Raw genomic sequence first — 11,870 nt, 5'->3', positions numbered from 1 at the left:
GTGCAGTAATCTGTGAGCTGCTCTGACAGCTGGTGCTTAAAGCTAGTGAGAGAGATAAGTGTTTCCAGTTTCAGAGATTTTTGTAGTTCATTTCAGTCATTGGCAGCAGAGAACTGGAAGGAGAGGCGGCCAAAGAAATAATTGGTTTTGGGGGTGACCAGAGAGATATACCTGCTGGAGCGCGTGCTACAGGAGGGTGATGCTATGGTGACCAGCGAGCTGAGATAAGGGGGGACTTTATCTAGCAGGGTCTTGTAGATGATCTGGAGCCAGTGGGTTTGGCGACGAGTGTGGAGCAAGAGGGGCAGCCAACGAGAGCGTACAGATTGCAATGGTGGGTAGTATATGGGGATTTAGTGACAAAATGGATGGCACTGTGATAGACTGCATCCAATTTGTTGAGTAGGGTATTGGAGGCTATTTTGTAAATGACATCACCGAAGTCGAGGATTCGTAGGATGGTAAGTTTTACAAGGGTATTTTTTGGCAGCATGAGTGAAGGATGCTTTGTTGCGAAATAGGAAGCCAATTCTAGATTTAACTTTCGATTGGAGATGTTTGATGTGGGTCTGGAAGGAGAGTTTACAGTCTAACCAGACACCTAGCTATTTGTAGTTGTCCACGTATTCTAAGTCAGAGCCGTCCAGAGTAGTGATGTTGGACAGGCGGGCAGGTGCAGGCAGCGATCGGTTGAAGAACATGCATTTAGTTTTATTTGTATTTAAGAGCAATTGGAGGCCAAGGAAGAAGAGTTGTATGGCATTGAAGTTTGCCTGGAGGGTTATTAACACAGTGTCCAAAGAAGGGCCAGAAGTATACAGAATGGTGTCGTCTGCGTAGAGGTGGATCAACGACTCACCAGCAGCAAGAGCGACATCATTGATGTATACAGAGAAGAGAGTCGGTCCAAGAATTGAATCCTGTGGCACCCCCATAGAGACTGCCAGAGGTCCGGACAACAGACCCTCCGATTTGACACACTGAACTCAATTAGAGAAGTAGTTGGTGAACCAGGCGAGGCAATCATTTGAGAGACCAAGGCTGACGAGTCTGCCGATGAGGATGTGGTGATTGACAGAGTCGAAAGTCTTGGCCAGATCAATGAATACGGCTGCACAGTAATGTTTCTTATCAATTGCGGTTAAGATATCGTTTAGGACCTTGATCGTGGCTGAGGTGCACCAATGACCAGCTCTGAAACCAGATTGCATAGCAGAAAGGGTATGGTGAGATTAGAAATGGTCGGTAATCTGTTTGTTGACTTGGCTTTCGAAGACCTTAGAATGGCTGGGTAGGATAGATATAGGTCTGTAGCAGTTTGGGTCAAGAGTGTCCCCCCCTTTGATGAGGGGGAGGACCGCAGCTGCTTTCCAAACTTTGGGAATCTCAAACGACACGAAAGAGAGGTTGAACAGGCTAGTAATAGGGGTGGCAACAATTTCGGCAGATAATTTTAGAAAGAAAGGGTCCAGATTGTCTTGCTCGGCTGATTTGTAGGGGTCCAGATTTTGCAGCTCTTTCAGAACATCAGCTGACTGGATTTGGGAGGAGAAATGGGGAAGGCTTGGGCGAGTTGCTGTGGGGGGTGCAGTGCTGTTGACCGGGGTAGGGGTAGCCAGGTGGAAAGCATGGCCAGCCGTAGAAAAATGCTTATTGAAATTTTCAATTATAGTGGATTTATCAGTCGTGACAGTGTTTCCTTTCTTCAGTGCAGTGGGCAGCTGGGAGGAGGTGTTCTTATTCTCCATGGACTTTACAGTGTCCCAGAACTTTTTTGAGTTAGTGTTGCAGGAAGCAAATTTCTGCTTGAAAAAGCTAGACTTGGCTTTTCTAACTGCCTGTGAATATTGTTTACTAGCTTCCCTGAAAAGCTGCATATCACGGGGGCTGTTCGGTGCTAATGCAGAACACCATAGGATGATTTTGTGTTGGTTAAGGGCAGTCAGGTCTGGGGAGAACCAAGGGCTATATCTGTTCCTGGTTCTAAATTTCTTGATTGGGGCATGCTTATTGAAGATGGGTAGGAAGGCATTTAAAAAAAATAACAAGGCATCCTCTACCGACAGGATGAGATCAATATCCTTCCAGGATACCCTGGCCAGGTCGATTAGAAAGGCCTGCTCGCTGAAGTGTTTCAGGGAGCGTTTGACAGTGATGAGTGGAGGTCGTTAGACCGCTGACCCATTACGGATGCAGGCAATGAGGCAGTGATCGCTGAGATCTTGGGTGAAGACAGCAGAGGTGTATTTAGAGGGCAAGTTGGTTAGCAAAGTCGACCTCTTGAGAAGTCCTACGATAGATCCCCTGCCATGTTCTTGCTCACACTGGGTGATAATATCTCAATTCTTCAGACACATGAGAAGAAGACAGTTTCCTGGTTCGGTCCATCTTTAATATCCTTCTGTGCAGAAGGTTATTCATATCAGAGCTGTGACCCACATCCAGCAGCAAGGGGTCTTAGAGGATGTTAATTGGCTTCGGAGATTCATATCCAATCTCGGTAGGTGGCAGTCCACACAGATCAGGAATACATCAAGGCTCCTAATTAAACCCTGACTTCAATTCTGGACTGTAACACATTGTGGTACTACAGCATTTTGTGATTCAGAAAGGGTTCAATGTCAAGCAAGTATGTATAACTTCTGCATGCATCCACACATATCAGGATTATATATAGGCTCCTTATTCAAAACATGACTAGGTTTCTGGACTGGAAATACAAGAGTAAAGCACTTTGTCATACTATAACTTTTATGATTCAGAGCGGGTTCAATGTCAGGACGGTTTGTATATTTCATTGATGCCTTCATCACTCGTACAGACAGATCAGGAATGAATCAAGGATAATTAGTAAAACAATTTTCAAATAAAATAAAATCATTGCTACGATTCTGGAGATAGAAGACATTTTCATATTATAACATACTTTTGTGATTCAGAAGCGCTTCAATATTAGGCAAGTCAGTCTAATGTTTCTTCAGAATTCATCATTTCACTGTTCATAACGTCACTTTCACTTAGTAGTCATTCAACTGTCACTTTGTTTTCTCTCCACTTCCCTCAGGTCTTTCTGGTCTGCATAGCAATCACATACCAGGGGGTGGCTGGCTTGTAGCTGCATCGTGGCGTTCTGTTATATTTAATTATGCTGGGTCGAGGCAAGGTGAGCTGAAAAATGCTTCAGAGCTGGAGACGTTTCTCGTCAAACTCATCTCAGCGCGTCCAACTCTCCCAGGCAGAACAAAGGGCAGCTAGTGGTCGACGGCAACCTATTCCCTCATAATCAGTTTCTCAATGACTGCTTAGTGTGGAATGAAGGCAGCTGCCCATCTCTGACTATTCTTCCAATGGGATTGACACCATGGTCTGTGGTTATCGCCCGCTATAGAACCAAAATGAATTCCTCGGAGAAACCAAAGGAAGAGGCTCTCCAAAGCTACTTCACACACTGTTACACACCACTATTAAAGAGCAGAGAATGAATCTTCTCCTTTTTCATCATCTTCAATTGTTCCGGCTACCCTGTCTTCCTTTCCATCTCCTCTAGATCTGCAGGAAAGTCTTAGTGAAGCCGGTGAAGCTGACAACCGTTGATTATCATACTTCCAGGCTGTCAATCAGTCGTCTCGTTGCACAGTGAGGAGTTGATTGCCTCCGTCTTGGGACACTACAGAAAAACCCCAGGGAGACATGTATTACTATATTACCGAGAATGTAAACTGCTGCAGATGACTGTGCATTGTTTTGAAATCAAGTGAGAATTGAAGATGTAAATCTGTTGCTTTGTAAAAAGTGTAAAAGCTGGTGTGGATACTAATTGTTGATTTAAGTCATGTTCAGGTTTACGTTAAAGCACAGTACTGGGGAAATGTAAGCTAAACACACTCCCTAACTAGCTTCCGTGTGATTACCATAGTTGTAGTATACACTGAGTGTGAAAAAGACTGTTAAATCCACTTCAATCAGTGTAGATGAAGGAGATAGGTTAGAAGACAGATTTTTAAGCCTTGAGACAATTAAGACATGGATCGTGTATGTGTGCCATTCGGAGGGTGAATGGGCAAGACAAAATATTTAAATGCCTTTGAACTGGGTATGGCAATAGGTGCCAGGCGCAACGGTTTGAGTGTGCCAAGAACTGCAACACTGCTGGGTTTATCACATTCAACAGTTTCCCATGTGTATCACGAATGGTCCACCACCCAGAGGACATCTACGCATCTTGACATAACTGTGGGAAGCAATGGAGCAAACATGGGCCAGCATTCTTTTTGGTATGCTTTCAACACATTGTAGAGTCCATGCCCCAACGAATTGTGGCTGTTCTGAGGGGTAAAGGGGTTGCAAATCAATATTAGGAAGATTTTCCTAATGTTTTGTACACTCAGTGAATACTCTCTGGGTGTGATAATCACATGGTAATCACAAGATTCTGATGTACGATATCACTATTTCCCTTTTCTCTAGTGACGGAACTGTGAAGAGCCACCGACCTTGGTGTCCATCCTATAGAGTTCAGAGAGGGGCAGCTGCTCTTATTCCCTACTAAGCAGTCATTGAAAAACTGATTATGAGAGAATAGACCGGCATCACCCACGAGCTGCCCTTTCTCCTGCTAGGGAGAGTTGGACACTGAGATGAGTTTGACGTGGCACACGCCTCCAGCTTCGGTGCGCTTTTCAGCTCACCTTCCCTAGACTGACCTTAATTAAATAAGACAGGACATTATGATACAGCCCTAACCCACAGATAAACTAGTGCACTGACAGAGACAGGGAGTGTGTGTGCTGGGCAGCACTGGTGGACCTTCCGAGTATCCTGCTCTACTAGAGAAAGAAAGAGAAAGAAGGGGAAACTGAGTAACAGTGGTATGTTGACTCTGTCTCTGTCCACAGAGTCAAACAAATACATGACAGTCTTTTAAAGTGATGTACATATTTATACACCAATTTACCCCACTTTCCACATTCCTCTGAGTGACAGATGATATTTCACTCATGCATTTCCTCTATTTCAAAGTTCTGACAGTATAAAGAAATATAAATTTTCAGATCATCTTTGGGGAGCTATGCATTTAGAGCACTGTCAAAATAAACACTTCAGCAAGCGGAAAATCATTGTAAATCATTGTATTTGAACCCCCCCGCTGTCTTCTCAGTCAAAATTGTATGTGAATCTCAGAAGCCAATTAACATCTTCTCAGAAGGCGTCCTGCTGGTGTGGGTCATGGCTCTGAAAATCCCTCTACATAGAAGAATATTAAAAAGACAGACTGATCCAGAACCAGGAAGTGGTAGGAAAATGTGACTCGTTTCAGGAAGCTAGGCATGTGTCGCACGTCACTACATCACAGGAAAGGCGTTTGAATGTACATATACATTGTATGCCATCTGTAAGTACGAATAAAATTGTCAAATTACAAGCCTAGTTGTTTTAGCTACTAGGCTCAAGTTAGACAGGTGTGTCTGGGGTGATTACGGGCATCTATTGTGTTTCATGAACATATGTACATGTCTAGACAATAATGACCCATACACTTAGCCAGATGTAGCTATGGAGTGGTTAATTAATTTCTTTCACATGACCCATCAATTTAGACAAGTGAGTCTGGGTAAGCATCATCTAGTAATTATAAATATTTTAAAATATTTTAATCTGGACACGTTTTGTTTTTGATACTGCAACTATGCACATCTGCAGAGCCCATTCCACTGTACCATTTACATCTTTGGTATCCTGTGCATGTGACAAATAAATTTAGATTGTATCTGATATAGTTTGTGTTTACCAGAGAGAGTAATCTGCAGAACAACATGACCTGCACCAATGTCAGATTAGGATATACTGTAGGAAAGGACTCGATAAAGTGTATTTTCACCTGGAGTTTTTCCTTACTGTAGACTACTACTTTTAACACTTTCAGTCTTGAAATCTTTGGTTGTTTACTACAATAATCACTCTGTTTAGCACATAGCCTCATGTGAATCCTTAAAGAGGTGGGGGGGGGGGGCTAAGGCTTAAGAGGGTGTGAACGATGCTGAATGGGTATAGACAAAGAAGAGCACTCCAGTAGGTGTACCAAATGATTCAAGGGCCATTTTCTCAGAAGTGAGTTCCTAGTTTATCCACTTTCAAAGCAGAATTACTTACCCATTGTTCCTCAACGGTATATAACATTTTCTAGCTCTGAATCTGTACTTTTATCCAGTGTAAAAAACACAATTTTAAATTTTGCGACATAGAACCGAATCCAGGTGGTGGGTCACAAATGTCCCCTGCGCACGCCTGTCAGTGACTGAAGAAGTGAACGATTGTCATTATTACCCAGCGTGACCTAGAATGGTCAAGAATTTGTCAAAGAACTTTAATAACTTTTCTGGAAAAGTACATTTCTCATGACCATGACAAAGCAAACTAGAAGGAAGAAGGTTGTACTGACATAAAAGTCACGCACATTAAAAAATACTATAGTTCCCTATGGTCTAAATACTGTAGAATTACAATATTTATATACTATAGTATTAACTGTTTGTTTTTGCAGACATAACTGTAGTATACTGTAGTATTTACTGTAGTGTTTTTGTGGACATTACTGTAGTATTTACTGTAGTATTTTCACAAGTATTACTTTAGTACACTGTTGTATTTACTGTAGTGTTTTTGAAGAATTTACCGTCTGTTTTTTTTCTGGACATTACTGTAGTATTTACTAAAGTGTTTTTGTTTTATTATCTTTGACATAGAAGCGGGGGCTTTCTCCTCGGGGAAACCTACTGGATAAATACTAAAAGAGCAAATTATCCATAAGATGTAAGTAGGACTGGGGTCTGAACTGGGGTCAGAGCTTCTGCTCTTTTCTATAAGCTGTAAATAGGTATGTAAGTAAAGAGCAGGGATAGCTCTCCGGTTTAGGTTTGGAGGGTAGGATACAGATCTAGTTTAAAGTATTTCTATTAAAAAATATATAACATTAGGGGATGGAAACGTGCTCTTCAGCATGCAGGGAGATTGGCGGCCATGTGCTCCTTAAAACCTGTTGTAACTAGGGGGCAGTATTTTCATTTTGTCAGGATATTTTGTCAGGACAAGATGCTAGAATATGCATATAATTGACAGCTTAGGATAGAAAACACTCTAAAGTTTCCAAAACTGTAAAAATATTGTCTGTCAGTATAACAGAACTGATGTTGCAGGCGAAAGCCTGAGAAAAATCCAATCCGGAAGTGCCTCCTGTTTTGAAAGCGCTGCGTTCCAATGAGTCCCTATTGAGCAGTGAATGGGCTATCAACCAGATTACTCTTTCTCCGTATTCCCGAAGGTGTCTACAGCATTGTGACGCAGTTGTACGCATTTATGTTGAAGAATACCCGTAACCGGCTACATTGCGTAAGTGGTCGGTCCCTCTCCTTGTTTGGGCGGCATTCGGCGGTCGACGTCACCGGTCTTCTAGTCATCGCCGCTCCACCTTTGTCTTGTTTTCCCACACACCTGGTTTAATCCCCTCATTACTCTATGTGTATATTATCCTCCGTTCCCCTCCCCATGTCTGTGTGTGGTATTGTTATTTCGTTACGTGTGTGACGCTACAGGCTGGTTTTGCGCCGGGTTTTGTGTTAACCCATGGATTTGTTATTTGTACCATTTTGTGTGATTTGTGCGCTCGCTTTTTTCCTTGGGCCGAGTGTTGTGACGGAGTGTTGTGACGGAGTGTTGTGACGGAGTGTTGTGACGGAGTGTTGTGACGGAGTGTTGGGCCGGAGTGTTGTGACGGAGTGTTGTGACGGAGTGTTGTGACGGAGTGTTGGGCCGGAGTGTTGTGACGGAGTGTTGTGACGGAGCGTTGTGACAGAGCGTTGTGACGCAGTTGAGTGTTGTGATGGAGCGTTGTGACGGAGCGTTGTGACGGAGCGTTGTTACGGAGCGTTGTGACGATGCGTTGTTACGGAGTGTTGGGCCGGAGTGTTGTGACGGAGTGTTGTGACGTAGTGTTGTGACGGAGTGTTGGGCCGGAGTGTTGTGACGGAGTGTTGTGACGGAGTGTTGTGACGGAGCGTTGTGACGGAGCGTTGTGACGGAGCGTTGTGACGGAGCGTTGTTACGGAGCGTTGTTACGGAGCGTTGTTACGGAGCGTTGGGCCAGAGTGTTGTGACGGAGTGTTGGGCCGGAGTGTTGGGCCGGAGTGTTGTGATGGACTGTTGTGACGGAGCGTTGTGACGGAGCGTTGTGACGGAGTGTTGTGACGGAGCGTTGTGACGGAGCGTTGTTACGGAGCGTTGGGCCGGAGTGTTGTGACGGAGTGTTGTGACGGAGCGTTGTTACGAAGCGTTGTGACGCAGTTGCGTCCGGCTGTTTTCCTCTGCCTGAATAAAGTGTGCCTGTTCACTTATCTCTGCTCTCCTGCAGCTGACTTCCTTCGACCAGTTGCACACGCTCTGACAATCAGCTCTTGGTCTTGTAGCATCTCATGGAGTTTCTCTACAGACTGTGGTGCACTTCGGCCACACACCTGTGAATGATACGGAAATAAAAAGAGGAACATAGGAAGTATGACTCATACTCACTGTGAAATGACATCACGGCTTTGTGCATAATTACAATGATATAAATGACTTAAGCAATTGTAGAATGCATGTAGATTTAAATCATACCTGTATGTCGATCTCTACGAACCCCTTGTAGAGGCCAAACTGCTCTGAGTGGTACCGCACTGCTGAGAACCATGAGTTCCAGCATGTTGCACATGAATAGGTAGCCACAGTCGCTCTCTTCCACCCTGACAGTTTGGTGGTGAGGATGGTAAGGTATCTTCTTTTGCGTGCCCCTGCCTGGTAAAACATCTGCGGGAAAAAAACTTAGCATGAGGGCGTTCAGCTGATCAAAAGCTTTGTGGAAAGCACTCCCTATCGGATTCATGACGTGAGCCATGTATGCTATGTGCAGGGAGTTGGGGAACAATGATTGAAGTGCCGCTTTGTTGGCTTTCCTCGTGTACTCTCCGTGTCAAAGACAATGACATCATCATTGGAGATATTGTAGTCTTGTTGACATTTCCCCACCGCCATGGGAACTGTTGAATGGGTTGCACTGTTTTCTAATTCTTTGTGGGTCTGTGCAATCTGAGGGAAATATGTGTCACAATTATGGTCAAACATTTGGCAAAGTGCAGCTCAGTTTCCACCTCATTTAGTGGGCAGTGTGGTCTTGAGAGCCAGGTCTGCCCACGGCAGCCTTTCTCAATAGCAGGGCTATGCTCACTGAGTCTGTACATAGTCAAAGCTTTCCTTAAGTTTTATGCTGTTCACGGAGGATATTTTGATGTTGGTCCCATTTTGTGAATTCTTGGTTGGTGAGCGGATCCCAGACCTCACAACCATAAAGGGCAATGGATTCTATAACTGAATCAAGTATTTTTAGCCAGATCTTAATTGGCATGCCAAATTGTATGTTCTTTTTGACGGCATAGAAGGCCCTTCTTGCTTTCTCTCTCTCTCTCTCTCTCTCTCTCTCTCTCTCGCTCAAAAAATAACAACAAATCGATTCAAAGCTGATCAATCGCTTTCAATTTAAGGATCAATATTTATTTCGCATAAATTGTCTTCCAAATACTTGAGATTCTGATTTGTCAGGGAGATGACTTCAACAGTCCACCTCAACCTCCCTAGTGACTCGTCTGTGTATTAAAATAATTCTAGATGTTTAGGAACTGACTGGAAATAAGACCAGGCAGGGACAGACTGGGACCGAAACAGGCCTGCACATTTCTAACACCGGCCCATTTGTTTCCCCGAGGCCCCCACATCGGCCCTTTTATCCCCTCAAGGCTCCCATTATGATTTTTTTTTTTTGACAGGCCCACTGTTCTAAAGATTGACCGGCCCATCTGACATTTGCCCTAACTGCCTTATGGCCAGTCTGTTTCTGCTCCCAGGTACTAGTTGCAGAAAGTCGAGATAGAAAAAAAGACACAAAAAAACATATGTTGCTCATTATATGATACATCCCTACAGCAGGGCCATAGACACTGTTAGATAACATTTTTAGCCTGTAACCTGGCCCTTGTGGAGTGGATAATTTTCGAGCAAAAACATCACAGCCCATATATATCTGAATGATATGCATCTCAGTAGTTGTAATTACTTTATGTCAGAAGCTTCGAGAAAACACATTCTGTTTGACATCAGTGTCAACATTTACTTAATGAGTTTGTTAATTACCCTCTTCCTGTTTGCGAGTAGGCATGACATTGAGTGCGTGATTTTTTTCAACTTCATGGTATCTGTTTAATTTGCATGTATTATATGGATGTTAGGTAAAAACAATGATGTGATGGTAGTGAAGATAGTCTCTCAAATTCGTTCTGTAATTTGTGGGAAAGGGTTACACTTGTATAATCAGTGATTTGTGTACATATATTTTCACATCAAACATGGCATACACACTTAGGCACACACCAGTATATACATTCACATTGTTGTATGTATAAATCATATAAGTACATACAACAAAAGCACATGTGGGTCTATCTATCTCTTTGCTTTGTTTGTTAGCATCTAGCATTGTTAGCATCTTGTCCCAGAAACGTGATTACCTCACACGTCAACAGCGCCTGAGGGAAGGTCACCCACCAGTCAAGTGATCCATCATTTGGTGCAACAGAAGAAGACTGGGTTTATGTTGGCTTGGTATTTATTATTCATGCACCGTTTATGAGAATGGCCTGCGAGAGGAGAGGAGAAGAATATAAAGCCTTCCATCACTCTCACTCATCCCTCTCTCTTCCTCTATCAGTTCTCTCTGAGGGGATTTTACCCTTGGAGTTGCCTTTAGGTTCATCAATACATTGACGTCCTAGAACTGAGAATTCTCCCTGAGAAACCTGCTTCCTCCTCGTTTCTTCTTTCTGGCATTTCCTGACTGTTTGAATGGGGAGAAGGAATTAGGTAGTTTACAAGGGGTTAGTGCTCTGTTAACTGGATTTAAAAGAAGAGAAGAGTGGTTCAAATGCATCTGGTTCATAAACAGTTTTGAATAGAGTTTAATGTTTTAAAAGCTGTGTCTCACAGTAAGTTCATTTAACACATTTTCAGAGATTACACGAATCAGTGTTTGAGGGATGCTGGATATACTATTTCCATTTCAGCGAGGGAGTGAGATCAGCCGACCCCTGCCTGTCTGCTAACTGCTGAGTTCACTTGGCTGGGAAGATGGGTTTCCGGTGTTAACTCTCCTTTCATACACTGCCAAGAAACAGAATAGACACGTTGTGCACCAGTTTGCTGTACAACCTGTCTGGACAGCTTAATACTCTGATCTGGCATTCCTGAGATGACAGTATCGGGATGGAAAAAGGACAGTGGGTAGCGCCAGGGATTCATCCCTTTTCCGGATGCAACCTCACCTCTCTACAGCACCGACGGAAGAGTTGAAAGAGAGAGTGAAGACCAAAGGAGGAGAGAAGTCAGTGTAGTTGGAATAGTGAGGTTTCGCCTGGTGATGTAACAGAGTGACCCCGCCCACTCTCTCTGCATCTCCACACCTTTCTCCATTTCCTCCTTCGTCGTGCGTCACTCTTTGATCTGGTCAGACTAAATTAGATGTTCTGCTTTTCCCACAGAAGCTGTGCCACCCGCACTCCTGCCACAGCCATAATCTAACTCCACATCAGAGGGAGCTGGGTGCAATCTGAGCTTCATCAGAGGGTTGGCCTACATGTGCTTCAGTTTCTGAGAATCTGTGTTGTTTTGGTCCCTGTAGTTTTGGGGAAATTGTAGGATGACTAGGGACACTTACACTAATGTAAGAGGAGATACAATGTGGATGAAACATGTGGAGCGGATGTGAACCAGCTAATTAGAACTAGGTAGCATCA

At 43.7% G+C, this 11,870-nt stretch overlaps 1 non-coding gene across 1 annotated transcript; it reads right to left on the bottom strand.

Annotated features, from left to right (window-relative positions):
• Nucleotides 1–6,747: 6,747 nt before the first annotated feature.
• LOC135507272 (U7 small nuclear RNA) lies at nt 6,748–6,803 on the bottom strand. Its single transcript, XR_010450634.1, has one exon. It is a non-coding gene; the product is annotated as a U7 small nuclear RNA (small nuclear RNA).
• Nucleotides 6,804–11,870: the final 5,067 nt, after the last annotated feature.

Source organism: Oncorhynchus masou, chromosome 20 (genome assembly GCF_036934945.1).
Source record: "Oncorhynchus masou masou isolate Uvic2021 chromosome 20, UVic_Omas_1.1, whole genome shotgun sequence".
NCBI lineage: Eukaryota > Metazoa > Chordata > Actinopteri > Salmoniformes > Salmonidae > Oncorhynchus > Oncorhynchus masou.
This window is presented reverse-complemented; position numbering and strand designations above follow the sequence as displayed.